The sequence below is a fragment of the Hemiscyllium ocellatum genome, chromosome 46 (assembly GCF_020745735.1).
Source record: "Hemiscyllium ocellatum isolate sHemOce1 chromosome 46, sHemOce1.pat.X.cur, whole genome shotgun sequence".
In the NCBI taxonomy this organism is placed as follows: Eukaryota; Metazoa; Chordata; class Chondrichthyes; order Orectolobiformes; family Hemiscylliidae; genus Hemiscyllium; species Hemiscyllium ocellatum.
In genome coordinates this window covers 2,255,408-2,279,548 of record NC_083446.1, presented here as the reverse complement: position 1 = coordinate 2,279,548, position 24,141 = coordinate 2,255,408, and the positions used below count along the sequence as shown (strand labels likewise).

At 35.9% G+C, this 24,141-nt stretch overlaps 8 non-coding genes across 8 annotated transcripts; all 8 read right to left on the bottom strand.

Moving 5' to 3' along the window:
- Positions 1-656: 656 nt before the first annotated feature.
- trnas-acu (transfer RNA serine (anticodon ACU)) lies at positions 657-738 on the bottom strand. Its single transcript has one exon. It is a non-coding gene; the product is annotated as a tRNA-Ser (tRNA).
- Positions 739-3,422: 2,684 nt separating this feature from the next.
- On the bottom strand, positions 3,423-3,504 carry trnas-gcu (transfer RNA serine (anticodon GCU)). Its single transcript has one exon. It is a non-coding gene; the product is annotated as a tRNA-Ser (tRNA).
- A 2,427-nt stretch (positions 3,505-5,931) lies between these two features.
- trnas-gcu (transfer RNA serine (anticodon GCU)) lies at positions 5,932-6,013 on the bottom strand. Its single transcript has one exon. It is a non-coding gene; the product is annotated as a tRNA-Ser (tRNA).
- A 1,394-nt stretch (positions 6,014-7,407) lies between these two features.
- On the bottom strand, positions 7,408-7,489 carry trnas-gcu (transfer RNA serine (anticodon GCU)). Its single transcript has one exon. It is a non-coding gene; the product is annotated as a tRNA-Ser (tRNA).
- A 6,102-nt stretch (positions 7,490-13,591) lies between these two features.
- Positions 13,592-13,673, bottom strand: trnas-gcu (transfer RNA serine (anticodon GCU)). Its single transcript has one exon. It is a non-coding gene; the product is annotated as a tRNA-Ser (tRNA).
- A 2,729-nt stretch (positions 13,674-16,402) lies between these two features.
- On the bottom strand, positions 16,403-16,484 carry trnas-gcu (transfer RNA serine (anticodon GCU)). The gene has a single exon. It is a non-coding gene; the product is annotated as a tRNA-Ser (tRNA).
- A 4,652-nt stretch (positions 16,485-21,136) lies between these two features.
- trnas-gcu (transfer RNA serine (anticodon GCU)) lies at positions 21,137-21,218 on the bottom strand. Its single transcript has one exon. It is a non-coding gene; the product is annotated as a tRNA-Ser (tRNA).
- Positions 21,219-22,914: 1,696 nt separating this feature from the next.
- trnas-gcu (transfer RNA serine (anticodon GCU)) lies at positions 22,915-22,996 on the bottom strand. The gene has a single exon. It is a non-coding gene; the product is annotated as a tRNA-Ser (tRNA).
- Between the last annotated feature and the right edge of the window lie 1,145 nt (positions 22,997-24,141).

Here is a 24,141-nt window from a genome sequence, read left to right as displayed (position 1 = left end):
AATTATCACCCTCACCGTTATTAACATTATTATCGTTAATATCTCCCTCAATTATCACCCTCACCGTTATTAACATTATTATCGTTATTATTCCCCTCAATTATCACCCTCACCGTTATTAACATTATTATCGTTAATATCTCCCTAAATTATCACCCTCACCGTTATTAACATTATTATCATTAATAATTCCCTCAATTATCATCCTCACTGTTCATAACATTATTATCATTAATAACCCCCCAATTATCACCCTCACCATTATTAATATTATCATCATTAACTCCCTCAATGATCATTACATTAGATAAGATTCCGTACAGTATCGAAACAAGCCTTTCGGCCCAACAAGAACGCACCAACCCTCTGAAGAGTAACCCACCCAGCCCCATTCCCCACATTTACTCCTGACTCATGCATCTAATTCTATGGGCAATTCATCGCACCTGCAAACCTTTGGATTGTGGGAGGAAACCTACACAGACGCAGAGAAAACGTGCAAACGCCTGACAGATTGTCACCCAAGGCTGGGATCGAACCTGGGTCCGTGGCGCTGTGCTAGCCACTGAGCCACTCCTAAAAGGCGTGGATGTAAACCAGCTCCATCAACATGTGTGTTTGTGAGGGGGAACAGCACCAAGCACGCAAGAAAGGGACGACAAAGATGGGATTCGAACCCACGCGTGCAGAGCACAACGGATTAGTAATCCATCACCTTAACCACTCGGCCACCTTGTCCAACCCGACAGCAAAGCCGGCATTAATATCCCTTCAATTATCACTCCCAGCGTTTACAACATGATCACATTAATAACCCCCTGAACTATCATACTCACTGTTATTAACATTATTAGCATTAATACCCCCCTGAATTATCACTCTTACTGGTTATGACATTATTACCAAATATATACCCCGCTCAATTATCACCCTCACTGTTATTAACATTATTATCATTAAAATTCCCCTCAACTATCACCCTCACTGTTATTAACATTATTATCATTAATATAATCCCCTCAATTATCACCCTCACCTTTATTAATATTATCATTAATATCCCCCTCAATTATCACCCTCACTGTCATTAAATTATCATTAATATAATCCCCTCAATTATAACCCTCACCGTTATTAACATTATTATCATTCATATAATCCCCTCAATTGTCACCCTCACCGTTATTAACATTATTATCATTAAACTTCCCCTCAATTATCACCCTCACTGTTATTAACATTATTATCATTAAAATCCCCCTCAATTATCACCCTCACCGTTCTTAACATTATTATCATTAATATACCTCTCAGTTATCACCCTCACCGTTATTAACATTATTATCATTAAAATCCCCCTCAATTAACACCCTCACTGTCATTAAATTATCATTAATATAATCCCCTCAATTATAACCCTCACCATTGTTAACATTATTATCATTCACATAATCCCCTCAATTGTCACCCTCACCGTTATTAACATTATTATCGTTAAAATCCCCCTCAATTAACACCCTCACTGTTATTAACATTATTATCATTAATGTAATCCCCTCAATTATCACCCTCTCCGTTATTAACATTACTATCATTAATATCCTCCTCAATTATCACCCTCGCCGTTATTAAAATGATTATCATTATTATCCCCCTCAATTATCACCCTCACCGTTATTAACATTATTATCGTTATTATTCCCCTCAATTATCACCCTCACCGTTATTAACATTATTATCATTATTATCCCCCTCAATTATCACCCTCATTGTTATTAACATTATTGTTATTAATATCCCCCTCAATTATCACCCTCACCGTTGATAACATTATTATCGTTAATATCCCCCTCAACTATCACCCTCACCGTTATTAACATTATTATCATTAATATCCCCCTTAATTATCACTCTCACCGTTATTAACATTATTATCATTAATATCCCCCTCAATTATCACCCACACCATTATTAACATTATTATTATTAATATCCCCCTCAATTATCACCCTCACCGTTATTAACATTATTATCGTTAATATTCCTCTCTATTATCACTCTCACTGTTATTAACATTATTATCATTAATATACCCCTCAATTATCACCCTCACCGTTATTAACATGATTATCATTAATATCCCCCTCAATTATCACCCTCACCGTTGGTAACATTATTATCGTTAATATCCCCCTCAACTATCACCCTCACTGTTATTAACATTATTATCATTAATATAATCCCCTCAATTATCACCCTCACCTTTATTAACATTATTATCATTAATATCCCCCTCAATTATCACCCTCACTGTCATTAAATTATCATTATTATAATCCCCTCAATTATAACCCTCATCGTTATTAACATTATTATCATTCATATAATCCCCTCAATTGTCACCCTCACCGTTATTAACATTATTATCATTAAAATCCCCCTCAATTATCACCCTCACCGTTCTTAACATTATTATCATTAACATACCTCTCAGTTAGCACCGTCACCGTTATTAACATTATTATCATTAAAATCCCCCTCAATTAACACCCTCACTGTTATTAACATTATTATCATTAATATAATCCCCTCAATTATCACCCTCACCGTTATTAACATTACTATCATTAATATCCTCCGCAATTACCACCCTCGCCGTTATTAACATGATTATCATTATTATCCCCCTCAATTATCACCCTCACCGTTATTAACATTATTATCGTTAAAATACCCCTCAATTATCACCCTCACCGTTATTAACATTATTATCGTTATTATTCCCCTCAATTATCACCCTCACCGTTATTAACATTAGTATTGTTAATATCTCCCTCAATTATCACCCTCACCGTTATTAACATTATTATCATTAATAATCCCCTCAATTATCATCCTCACCGTTATTAATATGATTATCATTAATAACACCCTCAATTATCACCCTCACTGTTCATAACATTATTATCATTAATAACCCCCCAATTATCACCCTCACCATTATTAATATTATCATCATTAACTCCCTCAATGATCCCCCTCAATGATCATTACATTAGATAAGATTCCGTACAGTATCGAAACAAGCCTTTCGGCCCAACAAGAACGCACCAACCCTCTGAAGAGGAACCCACCCAGCCCCATTCCCCACATTTCCTCCTGACTAATGCATCTAATTCTATGGGCAATTCAGCATGGCCAATTCATCTCACCTGCACACCTTTGGATTGTGGGAGGAAACCCACACAGACGCAGAGAAAATGTGCAAACTCCTAACAGATTGTCACCCAAGGCTGGGATCGAACCTGGGTCCGTGGCGCTGTGCTCGCCACTGAGCCACTCCCATAAGGCGAGGATGTAAACCAGCTCCATCAACATGTGCGTCTGTGAGGGGGAACAGCACCAAGCACGTAAGAAAGGGCCGACAAGGATGGGATTCGAACCCACGTGTGCAGAGCACAATGGATAAGCAATCCATCACATTAACCACTCGGCCACCTTGTCCAACCCAGCAGCACAGCCGGCATTAATATCCCTTCAATTATCACTCCCAGCGTTTACAACATGATCACATTCATAACCCCCTGAACTATCCCACTCACTGTTATTAACATTATTATCATTAATACACCCCTGAATTTTCACTCTCACTGGTTATGACATTATTACCAAATTTATACCCCGCTCAATTATCACCCTCACTGTTATTAACATTATTATCATTGAAATTCCCCTCAATTATCACCCTCACTGTTATTAACATTATTATCATTAATATGATCCCCTCAATTATCACCCTCACCTTTATTAACATTATCATTAATATCCCCCTCAATTATCACCCTCACTGTCATTAAATTATCATTAATATAATCCCCTCAATTATAACCCTCACCATTGTTAACATTATTATCATTCACATAATCCCCTCAATTGTCACCCTCACCGTTATTAACATTATTATCATTAAAATTCCCCTCAATTATCACCCTCACTGTTATTAACATTATTATCATTAATACAACCCCGAATTTTCACTCTCACTGGTTATAACATTATTACCAAATTTATACCCCGCTCAATTATCACCCTCACTGTTATTAACATTATTATCATTGAAATTCCCCTCAATTATCACCCTCACTGTTATTAACATTATTATCATTAATATGATCCCCTCAATTATCACCCTCACCTTTATTAACATTATCATTAATATCCCCCTCAATTATCACCCTCACTGTCATTAAATTATCATTAATATAATCCCCTCAATTATAACCCTCACCATTGTTAACATTATTATCATTCACATAATCCCCTCAATTGTCACCCTCACCGTTATTAACATTATTATCATTAAAATTCCCCTCAATTATCACCCTCACTGTTATTAACATTATTATCATTAATGTAATCCCCTCAATTATCACCCTCTCCGTTATTAAAATGATTATCATTATTATCCCCCTCAATTATCACCCTCACCGTTATTAACATTATTATCGTTAATATCTCCCTCAATTATCACCCTCACCGTTATTAACATTATTATCGTTATTATTCCCCTCAATTATCACCCTCACCGTTGGTAACATTATTATCGTTAATATCTCCCTCAACTATCACCCTCACTGTTATTAACATTATTATCATTAATATAATCCCCTCAATTATCACCCTCACCTTTATTAACATTATTATCATTAATATCCCCCTCAATTATTACCCTCACTGTCATTAAATTATCATTATTATAATCCCCTCAATTATAACCCTCATCGTTATTAACATTATTATCATTCATATAATCCCCTCAATTGTCACCCTCACCGTTATTAACATTATTATCATTAAAATTCCCCTCAATTATCACCCTCACTGTTATTAACATTATTATCATTAAAATCCCCCTCAATTATCACCCTCACCGTTCTTAACATTATTATCATTAATATACCTCTCAGTTATCACCCTCACCGTTATTAACATTATTATCATTAAAATCCCCCTCAATTAACACCCTCACTGTTATTAACATTCTTATCATTAATATAATCCCCTCAATTATCACCCTCACCGTTATTAACATTACTATCATTAATATCCTCCTCAATTACCACCCTCGCCGTTATTAACATGATTATCATTATTATCCCCCTCAATTATCACCCTCACCGTTATTAACATTATTATCGTTAAAATACCCCTCAATTATCACCCTCACCGTTATTAACATTATTATCGTTATTATTCCCCTCAATTATCACCCTCACCGTTATTAACATTATTATCGTTAATATCTCCCTAAATTATCACCCTCACCGTTATTAACATTATTATCATTAATAATTCCCTCAATTATCACCCTCACCGTTATTAACATTATTATCATTCATATAATCCCCTCAATTATCATCCTCACCGTTATTAACATGATTATCATTAACAACACCCTCAATTATCACCCTCACTGTTCATAACATTATTATCATTAATAACCCCCCAATTATCACTCTCACCATTATTAATATTATCATCATTAACTCCCTCAATGATCCCCTCAACGATCATTGCATTAGATAAGATTCCGTACAGTATCGAAACAAGCCATTCGGCCCAACAAGAACATACCAACCCTCTGAAGAGTAACCCACCCAACCCCATTCCCCACATTTACTCCTGACTAATGCATCTAATTCTATGGGCAATTCATCGCACCTGCACACCTTTGGATTGTGGGAGGAAACCTACACAGACGCAGAGAAAACGTGCAAACGCCTGACAGATTGTCACCCAAGGCTGGGATCGAACCTGGGTCCGTGGCGCTGTGCTAGCCACTGAGCCACTCCTAAAAGGCGTGGATGTAAACCAGCTCCATCAACATGTGTGTCTGTGAGGGGGAACAGCACCAAGCACGTAAGAAAGGGACGATAAGGATGGGGCTCGAACCCACGCGTGCAGAGCACAATAGATTAGCAATCCATCGCCTTAACCACTCGGCCACCTTGTCCAACCCAGCAGCAACGCTGGCATTAATATCCCTTCAATTATCACTCCCAGCGTTTACAACATGATCACATTAATAACCCCCTGAACTATCATACTCACTGTTATTAACATTATTATCATTAATGCCCCCCTGAATTATCACTCTTACTGGTTATGATATTATTACCAAATATATACCCCGCTCAATTATCACCCTCACTGTTATTAACATTATTATCATTAAAATTCCCCTCAACTATCACCCTCACTGTTATTAACATTATTATCATTAATATCCCCCTCAATTATCACCCTCACTGTCATTAAATTATCATTAATATAATCCCCTCAATTATAACCCTCACCGTTATTAACATTATTATCATTCATATAATCCCCTCAATTGTCACCCTCACCGTTAATAACATTATTATCATTAAAATTCCCCTCAATTATCACCCTCACTGTTATTAACATTATTATCATTAAAATCCCCCTCAATTATCACCCTCACCGTTCTTAACATTATTATCATTAATATACCTCTCAGTCAGCACCCTCACCGTTATTAACATTATTATCATTAAAATCCCCCTCAATTAAGACCCTCACTGTTATTAACATTCTTATCATTAATATAATCCCCTCAATTATCACCCTCACCGTTATTAACATTACTATCATTAATATCCTCCTCAATTACCACCCTCGCCGTTATTAACATGATTATCATTATTATCCCCCTCAATTATCACCCTCACCGTTATTAACATTATTATCGTTATTATTCCCCTCAATTATCACCCTCACCGTTATTAACATTATTATCGTTAATGTCTCCCTCAATTATCACCCTCACCGTTATTAACATTATTATCATTAATAATCCCCTCAATTATCATCCTCACCGTTATTAATATGATTATCATTAATAACACCCTCAATTATCACCCTCACTGTTCATAACATTATTATCATTAATAACCCCCCAATTATCACCCTCACCATTATTAATATTATCATCATTAACTCCCTCAATGATCATTACATTAGATAAGATTCCCTACAGTATCGAAACAAGCCATTCGGCCCAACAAGAACGCACCAACCCTCTGAAGAGTAACCCACCCAGCCCCATTCCCCACATTTACTCCTGACTAATGCATCTAATTCTATGGGCAATGCAGCATGGCCAATTCATCTCACCTGCACACCTTTGGATTGTGGGAGGAAACCCACACAGACGCAGAGAAAATGTGCAAACTCCTAACAGATTGTCACCCAAGGCTGGGATCGAACCTGGGTCCGTGGCGCTGTGCTCGCCACTGAGCCACTCCTAAAAGGCGAGGATGTAAACCAGCTCCATCAAAACGTGCGTCTGTGACGGGGAACAGCACCAAACACGTAAGAAAGGGCCGACAAGGATGGGATTCGAACCCACGCGTGCAGAGCACAATGGATTAGCAATCCATCGCCTTAACCACTCGGCCACCTTGTCCAACCCAGCAGCAAAATCGGCATTAATATCCCTTCAATTATCACTCCCAGCGTTTACAACATGATCACATTCATAACCCCCTGAACTATCACACTCACTGTTATTAACATTATTATCATTAATACACCCCTGAATTTTCACTCTCACTGGTTATGACATTATTACCAAATTTATACCCCGCTCAATTATCACCCTCACTGTTATTAACATTATTATCATTGAAATTCCCCTCAATTATCACCCTCACTGTTATTAACATTATTATCATTAATATGATCCCCTCAATTATCACCCTCACCTTTATTAACATTATCATTAATATCCCCCTCAATTATCACCCTCACTGTCATTAAATTATCATTAATATAATCCCCTCAATTATAACCCTCACCATTGTTAACATTATTATCATTCACATAATCCCCTCAATTGTCACCCTCACCGTTATTAACATTATTATCATTAAAATCCCCCTCAATTAACACCCTCACTGTTATTAACATTATTATCATTAATGTAATCCCCTCAATTATCACCCTCTCCGTTATTAACATTACTATCATTAATATCCTCCTCAATTATCACCCTCGCCGTTATTAACATGATTATCATTATTATCCCCCTCAATTATCACCCTCACCGTTATTAACATTATTATCGTTAATATCTCCCTCAATTATCACCCTCACCGTTATTAACATTATTATCGTTATTATTCCCCTCAATTATCACCCTCACCGTTATTAACATTATTATCATTATTATCCCCCTCAATTATCACCCTCATTGTTATTAACATTATTGTTATTAATATCCCCCTCAATTATCACCCTCACCGTTGATAACATTATTATCGTTAATATCCCCCTCAACTATCACCCTCACCGTTATTAACATTATTATCATTAATATCCCCCTTAATTATCACTCTCACCGTTATTAACATTATTATCATTAATATACCCCTCAATTATCACCCTCACCATTATTAACATTATTATTATTAATATCCCCCTCAATTATCACCCTCACCGTTATTAACATTATTATCGTTAATATTCCTCTCTATTATCACTCTCACTGTTATTAACATTATTATCATTAATATACCCCTCAATTATCACCCTCACCGTTATTAACATGATTATCATTAATATCCCCCTCAATTATCACCCTCACCGTTGGTAACATTATTATCGTTAATATCCCCCTCAACTATCACCCTCACTGTTATTAACATTATTATCATTAATATAATCCCGTCAATTATCACCCTCACCTTTATTAACATTATTATCATACATATAATCCCCTCAATTGTCACCCTCACTGTCATTAAATTATCATTATTATAATCCCCTCAATTATAACCCTCATCGTTATTAACATTATTATCATACATATAATCCCCTCAATTGTCACCCTCACCGTTCTTAACATTATTATCATTAATGTACCTCTCAGTTATCACCCTCACCGTTATTAACATTATTATCATTTATAACCCCCTCAATTATCACTCTCACAGTTTATAACATGATTATCATTAGATTAGATTACTTACAGTGTGGAAACAGGCCCTTGGGCCCAACAAGTCCACACCGACCCGCCGAAGCGAAACCCACCCATACCCTCACATTTGCCCCTTACCTAACACTACGGGCAATTTAGCATGGCCAATTCACCTGGCCTGCACATCTTTGGACTGTGGGAGGAAACCGCAGCACCCGGAGGAAACCCACGCAGACACGGGAGAACGTGCAAACTCCACACAGTCAGTCGCCTGAGGTGGGAATTGAACCAGGGTCTCTGGCGCTGTGAGACAGCAGTGCTAACCACTGTGCCACCGTGCCGCCCAAATAACCCCCTGAATTATCTCCCTCACCGTTATTAACGTTATTATCATTAATATCCCCCTCAATTATCACCCTCACCGTAATTAACATTATCATTTATATAATCACCTCAATTATCACCCTCATGGTTATTAACATTATTATCATTAATATAATCCCCTCAATTATCACCCTCATGGTTATTAACATTATTCTCATCAATATCCCCCTCCTCAATTATCACCCTCACTGTTATTAACATTATTACCATCAATATCCCCCTCAAATATCACCCTCAACGTGATTAACATTATTATCATTAATACCCCCCTTAATTATCACCCTCACTGTTATTAACATTATCATCAATATCCCCCTCAATTATCACCCTCACCGTTATTAACATTATTATCAATAATACCGCCTCAATTATCACCCTCACCGTTATTAACAGGATTATCATTAATATCCCCCTCAATTATCACCCTCACTGTTGATAACATTATTATCATTAACACCCCCCTCAATTATCACCCTCACCGTTATTAACATTATTATCATTAATATCCCCCTAAATTATTACTCTCACTGTTATTAACATTATTATCATTAATACCCCCCTAAATTATCACTCTCACTGTTATTAACATTATTATCATTAATATCCCCCTGAATTATCACTCTTACTGGTTATAACATTATTACCAAATTTATACCCCGCTCAATGATCACCCTCACCGTTATTAACATTATTATCATTAAAATTCCCCTCAATTATCACCCTCATCGTTATTAACATTATTATTATTAATGTCCTCAATTATCACCCTCACCGTTATTAACAATATTTTCATTATTATCGCCCTCAATTATCACCCTCACCGTTATTAACATGATTATCATTAATATCCCGCTCAATCATCACCCTCACCATTATTAACATTATTATCATTAATATCCCCCTCAATTGTCACCCTCACCGTTATTAACATTACTATCATTAATATCCTCCTCAATTATCACCCTCATCGTTATTAACATTATTATCTTTAATATCCCCCTCAACTAGCACCCTCACCGTTATTAACACCATTATCGTTAATATCCTCCTCAATTATCACCCTCACTGTTATTGAAAGGATTATTATTAATAACCCCCTCAATTATCACCCTCACCGTTATTAACATTACTATCGTTAATAACCCCCCAATTATCACCCTCACCGTTATTAACATTATTATCATTAATATCCCCCTCAATTATCACCCTCACCGTTATTAACATTATTATCGTTAATATCTCCCTCAATTATCACCCTCACTGTTATTAACATTATTATCATTAATATAATCCCCTCAATTATCACCCTCACCATTATTAACATTACTATCATTAATATCCCACTCAATTATCACCCTCATCGTTATTAACATTATTGTTATTAATGTCCTCCTCAATTATCACCCTCACCGTTATTAAAATGATTATCATTAATATTCCGCTCAATCATCACCCTCACCGTTACTGACATTATTTTCAGTATTATCCCCCTCAATTATGACCCTCACCGTTATTAACATTACTATCGTTAATATCTCCCTCAATTATCACCCTCACCATTATTAACCTTATTATCATTAATATCCCCCTCAATTATCACCCTCACTGTTATTAACATTATTATCATTAATATAATCCCCTCAATTATCTCCCTCACCGTTATTAACATTATTATCGTTAATATCCCCCTCAATTATCACCCTCACCGTTATTAACATTGTTATCGTTAATATCTCCCTCAATTATCACCCTCACCGTTATTAACATTATTATCATTAACACTCCCCTCAATTATCACCCTCACCGTTATTTACATTATCATCATTAATATCCACCTCAGTTATCACCCTCACCGTTATTAACATTATCGTTATTGATATCCCCCTCAATTATCATCCTCACCGTTATTAACATGATTATCATTAATAACACCCTCAATTATCACCCTCACTGTTCATAACATTATTATCATTAATAACCCCGCAATTATCACCCTCACTATTATTAATATTATCATCACTAACTCCCTCAATGATCCCCCTCAATTATCATTACATTAGATAAGATTCCGTGTTATTTATAAACATTATTATCATTAATATCCCCCTGAATTATCACCCTCACTGTTATTAACATGATCATTAATATAATCCCCTCAATTATCACCCTCACTGTTATTAACATTACTATCATTAATATCCTCCTCAATTATCACCCTCGCCGTTATTAACATTATTATCGTTAATATCTCCCTCAATTATCACCCTCTCCGTTATTAACATTATTATCATTCATATAATCCCCTCAATTGTCACCCTCACCGTTATTAACATTATTATCATTAATATACCCCTCAATTATCACCCTCACCGTTGGTAACATTATTATCGTTAATATCCCCCTCAATTATCACCCTCACTGTCATTAAATTATCATTAATATAATCCCCTCAATTATAACCCTCACCATTGTTAACATTATTATCATTCACATAATCCTCTCAATTGTCACCCTCACCGTTATTAACATTATTATCATTAAAATTCCCCTCAATTATCACCCTCACTGTTATTAACATTATTATCATTAATATAATCCCCTCAATTATCACCCTCACCTTTATTAACATTATTATCATTAATATCCCCCTCAATTATCACCCTCACTGTCATTAAATTATCATTAATATAATCCCCTCAATTATAACCCTCACCGTTATTAACATTATTATCATTCATATAATCCCCTCAATTGTCACCCTCACCGTTATTAACATTATTATCATTAAAATTCCCCTCAATTATCACCCTCACTGTTATTAACATTATTATCATTAAAATCCCCCTCAATTATCACCCTCACCGTTCTTAACATTATTATCATTAATATACCTCTCAGTTAGCACCCTCACCGTTATTAACATTATTATCATTAAAATCCCCCTCAATTAACACCCTCACTGTTATTAACATTCTTATCATTAATATAATCCCCTCAATTATCACCCTCACCGTAATTAACATTACTATCATTAATATCCTCCTCAATTACCACCCTCGCCGTTATTAACATTATTATCGTTAAAATACCCCTCAATTATCACCCTCACCGTTATTAACATTATTATCATTATTATTCCCCTCAATTATCACCCTCACCGTTATTAACATTATTATCGTTAATATCTCCCTCAATTATCACCCTCACCGTTATTAACATTATTATCATTCATATAATCCCCTCAATTGTCACCCTCACCGTTATTAACATTATTATCATTAAAATTCCCCTCAATTATCACCCTCACTGTTATTAACATTATTATCATTAAAATCCCCCTCAATTATCACCCTCACCGTTCTTAACATTATTATCATTAATATACCTCTCAGTTATCACCCTCACCGTTATTAACATTATTATCATTAAAATCCCCCTCAATTAACACCCTCACTGTTATTAACATTCTTATCATTAATATAATCCCCTCAATTATCACCCTCTCCGTTATTAACATTACTATCATTAATATCCTCCTCAATTACCACCCTCGCCGTTATTAACATTATTATCGTTAAAATACCCCTCAATTATCACCCTCACCGTTATTAACATTATTATCGTTATTATTCCCCTCAATTATCACCCTCACCGTTATTAACATTATTATCATTAATAATTCCCTCAATTATCACCCTCACCGTTATTAACATTATTATCATTAATAACACCCTCAATTATCACCCTCACTGTTCATAACATTATTATCATTAATAACCCCCCAATTATCACCCTCACCATTATTAATATTATCATCATTAACTCCCTCAATGATCCCCTCAACGATCATTGCATTAGATAAGATTCCGTACAGTATCGAAACAAGCCATTCGGCCCAACAAGAACATACCAACCCTCTGAAGAGTAACCCACCCAGCCCATTCCCCACATTTACTCCTGACTAATGCATCTAATTCTATGGGCAATTCATCGCACCTGCACACCTTTGGATTGTGGGAGGAAACCGACACAGACGCAGAGAAAACGTGCAAACGCCTGACAGATTGTCACCCAAGGCTGGGATCGAACCTGGGTCCGTGGCGCTGTGCTAGCCACTGAGCCACTCCTAAAAGGCGTGGATGTAAACCAGCTCCATCAACATGTGTGTATGTGAGGGGGAACAGCACCAAGCACGCAAGAAAGGGCCGACAAGGATGGGATTCGAACCCACGCGTGCAGAGCACAATGGATTAGCCATCCATCGCCATAACCACTCGGCCACCTTGTCCAACCCAGCAGCAAAACCGGCATTAATATCCCTTCAATTATCACTCCCAGCGTTTACAACATGATCACATTCATAACCCCCTGAACTGTCACACTCACTGTTATTAACATTATTATCATTAATACACCCCTGAATTTTCACTCTCACTGGTTATAACATTATTACCAAATTTATACCCCGCTCAATTATCACCCTCACTGTTATTAACATTATTATCATTGAAATTCCCCTCAACTATCACCCTCACTGTTATTAACATTATTATCATTAATATAATCACCTCAATTATCACCCTCACCTTTATTAATATTATCATTAATATCCCCCTCAATTATCACCCTCACTGTCATTAAATTATCATTAATATAATCCCCGCAATTTTTTACCCTCACCATTGTTAACATTATTATCATTCACATAATCCCCTCAATTGTCACCCTCACCGTTATTAACATTATTATCATTAAAATTCCCCTCAATTACCACCCTCACTGTTATTAACATTATTATCATTAATATAATCCCCTCAATTATCACCCTCACCTTTATTAACATTATTATCATTAATATCCCCCTCAATTATCACCCTCACTGTCATTAAATTATCATTAATATAATCCCCTCAATTATAACCCTCACCGTTATTAACATTATTATCATTCATATAATCCCCTCAATTGTCACCCTCAGCGTTATTAACATTATTATCATTAAAATCCCCCTCAATTGTCACCCTCAGCGTTATTAACATTATTATCATTAAAATCCCCCTCAATTAACACCCTCACTGTTATTAACATTATTATCATTAATGTAATCCCCTCAATTATCACCCTCTCCGTTATTAACATTACTATCATTAATATCCTCCTCAATTATCACCCTCGCCGTTATTAACATTATTATCGTTAATATCTCCCTCAATTATCACCCTCACCGTTATTAACATTATTATCATTATTATCCCCCTCAATTATCACCCTCATTGTTATTAACATTATTGTTATTAATATCCCCCTCAATTATCACCCTCACCGTTGATAACATTATTATCGTTAATATCCCCCTCAACTATCACCCTCACCGTTATTAACATTATTATCATTAATATCCCCCTTAATTATCACTCTCACTGTTATTAACATTATTATCATTAATATACCCCTCAATTATCACCCTCACCATTATTAACATTATTATCATTAATATCCCCCTCAATTATCACCCTCACCGTTATTAACATTATTATCATTCAAATAATCCCCTCAATTGTCACCCTCACCGTTATTAACATTATTATCATTAAAATCCCCCTCAATTATCACCCTCACCGTTCTTAACATTATTATCATTAATATACCTCTCAGTTAGCACCCTCACCGTTATTAACATGATTATCATTAATATCCCCCTCAATTATCACCCTCACCGTTATTAACATGATTATCATTAATATCCCCCTCAATTATCACCCTCACCGTTATTAACATTATTATCATTAAAATCCCCCTCAATTATCACCCTCACCGTTCTTAACATTATTATCATTAATATACCTCTCAGTTAGCACCCTCACCGTTATTAACATTATTATCATTCATATAATCCCCTCAATTATCACCCTCACCGTTATTAACATTATTATCATTCATATAATCCCCTCAATTGTCACCCTCACCGTTATTAACATTATTATCATTAAAATTCCCCTCAATTATCACCCTCACTGTTATTAACATTATTATCATTAAAATCCCCCTCAATTATCACCCTCACCGTTCTTAACATTATTATCATTAATATACCTCTCAGTTAGCACCCTCACCGTTATTAACATTATTATCATTAAAATCCCCCTCAATTAACACCCTCACTGTTATTAACATTCTTATCATTAATATAATCCCCTCAATTATCACCCTCACCGTTATTAACATGATTATCATTATTATCCCCCTCAATTATCACCCTCACCGTTATTAACATTATTATCGTCAAAATACCCCTCAATTATCACCCTCACCGTTATTAACATTATTATCGTTATTATTCCCCTCAATTATCACCCTCACCGTTATTAACATTATTATCGTTAATATCTCCCTCAATTATCACCCTCACCGTTATTAACATTATTATCATTAATAATTCCCTCAATTATCACCCTCACCGTTATTAACATTATTATCATTCATATAATCCCCTCAATTATCATCCTCACCGTTATTAATATGATTATCATTAATAACACCCTCAATTATCACCCTCACTGTTCATAACATTATTATCATTAATAACCCCCCAATTATCACCCTCACCATTATTAATATTATCATCATTAACTCCGTCAATGATCATTACATTAGATAAGATTCCCTACAGTATCGAAACAAGCCATTCGGCCCAACAAGAACGCACCAACCCTCTGAAGAGTAACCCACCCAGCCCCATTCCCCACATTTACTCCTGACTAATGCATCTAATTCTATGGGCAATTCAGCATGGCCAATTCATCTCACCTGCACACCTTTGGATTGTGGGAGGAAACCCACACAGACGCAGAGAAAATGTGCAAACTCCTAACAGATTGTCACCCAAGGCTGGGATCGAACCTGGGTCCGTGGCGCTGTGCTAGCCACTGAGCCACTCCTAAAAGGCGTGGATGTAAACCAGCTCCATCAACATGTGTGTCTGTGAGGGGGAACAGCACCAAGCACGTACGAAAGGGCCGACAAGGATGGGATTCGAACCCACGCGTGCAGAGCACAATGGATTAGCAATCCATCGCCTTAACCACTCGGCCACCTTGTCCAACCCAGCAGCAAAATCGGCATTAATATCCCTTCAATTATCACTCCCAGCGTTTACAACATGATCACATTCATAACCCCCTGAACTATCACACTCACTGTTATTAACATTATTATCATTAATACACCCCTGAATTTTCACTCTCACTGGTTATGACATTATTACCAAATTTATACCCCGCTCAATTATCACCCTCACTGTTATTAACATTATTATCATTGAAATTCCCCTCAATTATCACCCTCACTGTTATTAACATTATTATCATTAATATGATCCCCTCAATTATCACCCTCACCTTTATTAACATTATCATTAATATCCCCCTCAATTATCACCCTCACTTTTATTAACATTATTATCATTAATATAATCCCCTCAATTATAACCCTCACCATTGTTAACATTATTATCATTCACATAATCCCCTCAATTGTCACCCTCACCGTTATTAACATTATTATCATTAAAATCCCCCTCAATTAACACCCTCACTGTTATTAACATTATTATCATTAATGTAATCCCCTCAATTATCACCCTCTCCGTTATTAACATTACTATCATGAATATCCTCCTCAATTATCACCCTCACCGTTATTAACATTATTATCGTTAATATCTCCCTCAATTATCACCCTCACCGTTATTAACATTATTATCGTTATTATTCCCCTCAATTATCACCCTCACCGTTATTAACATTATTATCATTATTATCCCCCTCAATTATCACCCTCATTGTTATTAACATTATTGTTATTAATATCCCCCTCAATTATCACCCTCACCGTTGATAACATTATTATCGTTAATATCCCCCTCAACTATCACCCTCACCGTTATTAACATTATTATCATTAATATCCCCCTTAATTATCACTCTCACCGTTATTAACATTATTATCATTAATATACCCCTCAATTATCACCCTCACCATTATTAACATTATTATTATTAATATCCCCTTCAATTATCACCCTCACCGTTATTAACATGATTATCATTAATATCCCCCACAATTATCACCCTCACCGTTGGTAACATTATTATCGTTAATATCCCCCTCAACTATCACCCTCACTGTTATTAACATTATTATCATTAATATAATCCCCTCAATTATCACCCTCACCTTTATTAACATTATTATCATTAATATCCCCCTCAATTATCACCCTCACTGTCATTAAATTATCATTATTATAATCCCCTCAATTATAACCCTCATCGTTATTAACATTATTATCATTCATATAATCCCCTCAATTGTCACCCTCACCGTTATTAACATTATTATCATTAAAATTCCCCTCAATTATCACCCTCACTGTTATTAACATTATTATCATTAAAATCCCCCTCAATTATCACCCTCACCGTTCTTAACATTATTATCATTAATATACCTCTCAGTTATCACCCTCACCGTTATTAACATTATTATCATTTATAACCCCCTCAATTATCACTCTCACAGTTTATAACATGATTATCATTAGATTAGATTACTTACAGTGTGGAAACAGGCCCTTGGGCCCAACAAGTCCACACCGACCCGCCGAAGCGAAACCCACCCATACCCTCACATTTGCCCCTTACCTAACACTACGGGCAATTTAGCATGGCCAATTCACCTGGCCTGCACATCTTTGGATTGTGGGAGGAAACCGCAGCACCCGGAGGAAACCCACGCAGACACGGGGAGAACGTGCAAACTCCACACAGTCAGTCGCCTGAGGTGGGAATTGAACCAGGGTCTCTGGCGCTGTGAGACAGCAGTGCTAACCACTGTGCCACCGTGCCGCCCAAATAACCCCCTGAATTATCTCCCTCACCGTTATTAACGTTATTATCATTAATATCCCCCTCAATTATCACCCTCACCGTAATTAACATTATCATTTATATAATCACCTCAATTATCACCCTCATGGTTATTAACATTATTATCATTAATATAATCCCCTCAATTATCACCCTCATGGTTATTAACATTATTCTCATTAATATCCCCGTCCTCAATTATCACCCTCACTGTTATTAACATTATTACCATCAATATCCCCCTCAATTATCACCCTCAACGTGATTAACATTATTATCATTAATACCCCCCTCAATTATCACCCTCACTGTTATTAACATTATCATCAATATCCCCCTCAATTATCACCCTCACCGTTATTAACATTATTATCAATAATACCGCCTCAATTATCACCCTCACCGTTATTAACAGGATTATCATTAATATCCCCCTCAATTATCACCCTCACTGTTGATAACATTATTATCATTAACACTCCCTTCAATTATCACCCTCACCGTTATTAACATTATTATCATTAATATCCCCCTAAATTATTACTCTCACTGTTATTAACATTATTATCATTAATACCCCCCTAAATTATCACTCTCACTGTTATTAACATTATTATCATTAATATCCCCCTGAATTATCACTCTTACTGGTTATAACATTATTACCAAATTTATACCCCGCTCAATGATCACCCTCACCGTTATTAACATTATTATCATTAAAATTCCCCTCAATTATCACCCTCATCGTTATTAACATTATTATTATTAATGTCCTCAATTATCACCCTCACCGTTATTAACATTATTTTCATTATTATCCCCCTCAATTATCACCCTCACTGTCATTAAATTATCATTAATATAATCCCCTCAATTATAACCCTCACCATTGTTAACATTATTATCATTCACATAATCCCCTCAATTGTCACCCTCACCGTTATTAACATTATTATCATTAAAATTCCCCTCAATTATCACCCTCACTGTTATTAACATTATTATCGTTAATATCCCCCTCAATTATCACCCTCACTGTCATTAAATTATCATTAATATAATCCCCTCAATTATAACCCTCACCATTGTTAACATTATTATCATTCACATAATCCCCTCAATTGTCACCCTCACCGTTATTAACATTATTATCATTAAAATTCCCCTCAATTATCACCCTCACTGTTATTAACATTATTATCATTAATATAATCCCCTCAATTATCACCCTCACCTTTATTAACATTATTATCATTAATATCCCCCTCAATTATCACCCTCACTGTCATTAAATTATCATTAATATAATCCCCTCAATTATAACCCTCACCGTTATTAACATTATTATCATTAAAATTCCCCTCAATTATCACCCTCACTGTTATTAACATTATTATCATTAAAATCCCCCTCAATTATCACCCTCACCGTTCTTAACATTATTATCATTAATATACCTCTCAGTTAGCACCCTCACCGTTATTAACATTATTATCATTAAAATCCCCCTCAATTAACACCCTCACTGTTATTAACATTCTTATCATTAATATAATCCCCTCAATTATCACCCTCACCGTAATTAACATTACTATCATTAATATCCTCCTCAATTACCACCCTCGCCGTTATTAACATTATTATCGTTAAAATACCCCTCAATTATCACCCTCACCGTTATTAACATTATTATCGTTATTATTCCCCTCAATTATCACCCTCACCGTTATTAACATTATTATCGTTAATATCTCCCTCAATTATCACCCTCACCGTTATTAACATTATTATCATTCATATAATCCCCTCAATTGTCACCCTCACCGTTATTAACATTATTATCATTAAAATTCCCCTCAATTATCACCCTCACTGTTATTAACATTATTATCATTAAAATCCCCCTCAATTATCACCCTCACCGTTCTTAACATTATTATCATTAATATACCTCTCAGTTATCACCCTCACCGTTATTAACATTATTATCATTAAAATCCCCCTCAATTAACACCCTCACTGTTATTAACATTCTTATCATTAATATAATCCCCTCAATTATCACCCTCTCCGTTATTAACATTACTATCATTAATATCCTCCTCAATTACCACCCTCGCCGTTATTAACATTATTATCGTTAAAATACCCCTCAATTATCACCCTCACCGTTATTAACATTATTATCGTTATTATTCCCCTCAATTATCACCCTCACCGTTATTAACATTATTATCGTTAATATCTCCCTAAATTATCACCCTCACCGTTATTAACATTATTATCATTAATAACTCCCTCAATTATCACCCTCACCGTTATTAACATTATTATCATTAATAACACCCTCAATTATCACCCTCACTGTTCATAACATTATTATCATTAATAACCCCCCAATTATCACCCTCACCATTATTAATATTATCATCATTAACTCCCTCAATGATCCCCTCAACGATCATTGCATTAGATAAGATTCCGTACAGTATCGAAACAAGCCATTCGGCCCAACAAGAACATACCAACCCTCTGAAGAGTAACCCACCCAGCCCATTCCCCACATTTACTCCTGACTAATGCATCTAATTCTATGGGCAATTCATCGCACCTGCACACCTTTGGATTGTGGGAGGAAACCGACACAGACGCAGAGAAAACGTGCAAACGCCTGACAGATTGTCACCCAAGGCTGGGATCGAACCTGGGTCCGTGGCGCTGTGCTAGCCACTGAGCCACACCTAAAAGGCGTGGATGTAAACCAGCTCCATCAACATGTGTGTATGTGAGGGGGAACAGCACCAAGCACGCAAGAAAGGGCCGACAAGGATGGGATTCGAACCCACGCGTGCAGAGCACAATGGATTAGCAATCCATCGCCATAACCACTCGGCCACCTTGTCCAACCCAGCAGCAAAACCGGCATTAATATCCCTTCAATTATCACTCCCAGCGTTTACAACATGATCACATTCATAACCCCCTGAACTGTCACACTCACTGTTATTAACATTATTATCATTAATACACCCCTGAATTTTCACTCTCACTGGTTATAACATTATTACCAAATTTATACCCCGCTCAATTATCACCCTCACTGTTATTAACATTATTATCATTGAAATTCCCCTCAACTATCACCCTCACTGTTATTAACATTATTATCATTAATATAATCCCCTCAATTATCACCCTCACCGTTCTTAACATTATTATCATTAATATACCTCTCAGTTAGCACCCTCACCGTTATTAACATGATTATCATTAATATCCCCCTCAATTATCACCCTCACCGTTATTAACATGATTATCATTAATATCCCCCTCAATTATCACCCTCACCGTTATTAACATTATTATCATTAAAATCCCCCTCAATTATCACCCTCACCGTTCTTAACATTATTATCATTAATATACCTCTCAGTTAGCACCCTCACCGTTATTAACATTATTATCATTCATATAATCCCCTCAATTATCACCCTCACCGTTATTAACATTATTATCATTCATATAATCCCCTCAATTGTCACCCTCACCGTTATTAACATTATTATCATTAAAATTCCCCTCAATTATCACCCTCACTGTTATTAACATTATTATCATTAAAATCCCCCTCAATTATCACCCTCACCGTTCTTAACATTATTATCATTAATATACCTCTCAGTTAGCACCCTCACCGTTATTAACATTATTATCATTAAAATCCCCCTCAATTAACACCCTCACTGTTATTAACATTCTTATCATTAATATAATCCCCTCAATTATCACCCTCACCGTTATTAACATGATTATCATTATTATCCCCCTCAATTATCACCCTCACCGTTATTAACATTATTATCGTCAAAATACCCCTCAATTATCACCCTCACCGTTATTAACATTATTATCGTTATTATTCCCCTCAATTATCACCCTCACCGTTATTAACATTATTATCGTTAATATCTCCCTCAATTATCACCCTCACCGTTATTAACATTATTATCATTAATAATTCCCTCAATTATCACCCTCACCGTTATTAACATTATTATCATTCATATAATCCCCTCAATTATCATCCTCACCGTTATTAATATGATTATCATTAATAACACCCTCAATTATCACCCTCACTGTTCATAACATTATTATCATTAATAACCCCCCAATTATCACCCTCACCATTATTAATATTATCATCATTAACTCCGTCAATGATCATTACATTAGATAAGATTCCCTACAGTATCGAAACAAGCCATTCGGCCCAACAAGAACGCACCAACCCTCTGAAGAGTAACCCACCCAGCCCCATTCCCCACATTTACTCCTGACTAATGCATCTAATTCTATGGGCAATTCAGCATGGCCAATTCATCTCACCTGCACACCTTTGGATTGTGGGAGGAAACCCACACAGACGCAGAGAAAATGTGCAAACTCCTAACAGATTGTCACCCAAGGCTGGGATCGAACCTGGGTCCGTGGCGCTGTGCTAGCCACTGAGCCACTCCTAAAAGGCGTGGATGTAAACCAGCTCCATCAACATGTGTGTCTGTGAGGGGGAACAGCACCAAGCACGTACGAAAGGGCCGACAAGGATGGGATTCGAACCCACGCGTGCAGAGCACAATGGATTAGCAATCCATCGCCTTAACCACTCGGCCACCTTGTCCAACCCAGCAGCAAAATCGGCATTAATATCCCTTCAATTATCACTCCCAGCGTTTACAACATGATCACATTCATAACCCCCTGAACTATCACACTCACTGTTATTAACATTATTATCATTGAAATTCCCCTCAATTATCACCCTCACTGTTATTAACATTATTATCATTAATATGATCCCCTCAATTATCACCCTCACCTTTATTAACATTATCATTAATATCCCCCTCAATTATCACCCTCACTGTCATTAAATTATCATTAATATAATCCCCTCAATTATAACCCTCACCATTGTTAACATTATTATCATTCACATAATCCCCTCAATTGTCACCCTCACCGTTATTAACATTATTATCATTAAAATCCCCCTCAATTAACACCCTCACTGTTATTAACATTATTATCATTAATGTAATCCCCTCAATTATCACCCTCTCCGTTATTAACATTACTATCATGAATATCCTCCTCAATTATCACCCTCACCGTTATTAACATTATTATCGTTAATATCTCCCTCAATTATCACCCTCACCGTTATTAACATTATTATCGTTATTATTCCCCTCAATTATCACCCTCACCGTTATTAACATTATTATCATTATTATCCCCCTCAATTATCACCCTCATTGTTATTAACATTATTGTTATTAATATCCCCCTCAATTATCACCCTCACCGTTGATAACATTATTATCGTTAATATCCCCCTCAACTATCACCCTCACCGTTATTAACATTATTATCATTAATATCCCCCTTAATTATCACTCTCACCGTTATTAACATTATTATCATTAATATACCCCTCAATTATCACCCTCACCGTTATTAACATTATTATCATTCATATAATCCCCTCAATTATCATCCTCACCGTTATTAATATGATTATCATTAATAACACCCTCAATTATCACCCTCACTGTTCATAACATTATTATCATTAATAACCCCCCAATTATCACCCTCACCATTATTAATATTATCATCATTAACTCCGTCAATGATCATTACATTAGATAAGATTCCCTACAGTATCGAAACAAGCCATTCGGCCCAACAAGAACGCACCAACCCTCTGAAGAGTAACCCACCCAGCCCCATTCCCCACATTTACTCCTGACTAATGCATCT